The 1,686-nt window shown below is 31.3% G+C and overlaps 1 non-coding gene across 1 annotated transcript; it reads left to right on the top strand.

The window, feature by feature from the left end:
* Window positions 1-1,000: 1,000 nt before the first annotated feature.
* LOC120092255 lies at window positions 1,001-1,196 on the top strand. Its single transcript, XR_005485965.1, has one exon. It is a non-coding gene; the product is annotated as a U2 spliceosomal RNA (small nuclear RNA).
* The last annotated feature ends 490 nt before the right edge of the window (window positions 1,197-1,686 follow it).

Below are 1,686 nucleotides of genomic sequence, written 5' to 3'. Positions count from 1 at the left end.
TCAAATTTTAATGATTTGGTCTCTGAACTTTAGTATGTAACAATTTAATCTTTGTACTTTCAAAATTTTAACAATGCAATCCCTCAAGTAAAAAATTTAGTCACAATTCGATGTCAATTTTGAATATTTTATGATGTAGACTTTATATGTTGCAAAAATATTGAGTATTTGATCAATTTAACGGTTTAATTATGCATGAAATCTCATGAAATCTTATCATTAATTTCTACATTAGGTACTAAGTTGTTATAAATTTAAAGTATATGGACTAAATTGTTATAAACGAACGTTTAGGGACTAAAGTGATTTTTAACCTACAAATGTATAATCTACTAGGGGTGAAAACGGTTCGGATCGGTTCAGTTTGGTAGTTAAACCGTATCGAACCGAATTTTCTAATATGTTAAACCGGATCGAACCATATTTTATAGTTTCATTGAGTTTTTGGTTCGGTTCGGTTCGATTTTTGTGGTTTGAATGACGACCCCTATAATCTACACACTAGTATAACCACACTATAACAACCAACTAAACATCCAAATCGTTGTTAATTTTATTTTGTTCTTATATTAAAAAACAAAAGTAAAAGTCAATTATTTAACATATTTTTTTTACTAATGTAATTAAGAAACAAGAAATAAAAATAAGTTACAAAAACCTATATAGTTTTAGTTTTTAAGAAAAAAGTTTATTTTAATAATAAAAATACCAAAATAAAGTAGCTAACGATGGTGTAAAAAAAAAAAAAAAACAATGGAGCCTGAACTTAAAAAGAAAATGTGCATGAGAAATTATGACGGGGAGTCGAGGTCACAATTCTGAATTAATGAACAAACTTAGAACAATAATATAGAAATAAATAAAAGAAGTAAAAAGAATATTGAGTTTTTAAAGTTCAAAATTGCGGGGAAGGATTCAGCTGTTCGTCCCACATCGCCTACGTTTGAAAGGCTTACAAACGCGATGATTATAAGAGCAGTGGAGTGATACGAAACAACTCATACCTTTCTCGGCCTTTTGGCTAAGATCAAGTGTAGTATCTGTTCTTATCAGTTTAATATCTGATACGTGGGCCATCGGTCCACATGATATTAAATTTATTTTTCTAGGGGGAAGGTCCACCAAAGTAGCTTGCTACTTGGGCCTTCGAGCGTCGCCTTTGCGTTGCACTATTGCATGGGCCTGGCGCACTCCTCCAAGTTCAGTTTCAATTTTTGTAGCCTCATTTAAGAGTAAAGCCGATTTCTGCCAATTCTTCATTTGTTATTTCTTTCAACGTATTTACTTTATAATTTCATTGAAAACCAGAGCAAAAATTTATAAGAATATTTCAACTGCTTAGACGACCTTAAATGATCAAATAAATGAAGGAAAGTTTGTTTTGGGTGAAGATGAAACGAGGGCTGAAAGGGAAGATGAAATGAAGGTTTTGGTGAAGGAGGATGAAACCGATCGGTAAAGGAAGATGAAAACGGTAGAATGAAGGAAAAAAGTGGGATTTTTTATGCTAAAACGGGGAAAACACCAAATTTGCCAATTTGGTTTCAATTCTCAACTATTTTCCTATTGGTTTTTTTCTTTTTTAATTTTTTTAAGAAAACAAAAATCCAAAACCTTTAATACATTACCTGATCATGTTTACTGGAATCCTAACCAGCCAAATATTATTGAAGCTACGTTTGAGAT

The sequence above is a fragment of the Benincasa hispida genome, chromosome 11 (assembly GCF_009727055.1).
Source record: "Benincasa hispida cultivar B227 chromosome 11, ASM972705v1, whole genome shotgun sequence".
Taxonomy (NCBI): Eukaryota; Viridiplantae; Streptophyta; class Magnoliopsida; order Cucurbitales; family Cucurbitaceae; genus Benincasa; species Benincasa hispida.
The sequence above is the reverse complement of the archived record's forward strand: the minus strand, read 5'-3'. Positions and strand labels throughout refer to the sequence as shown.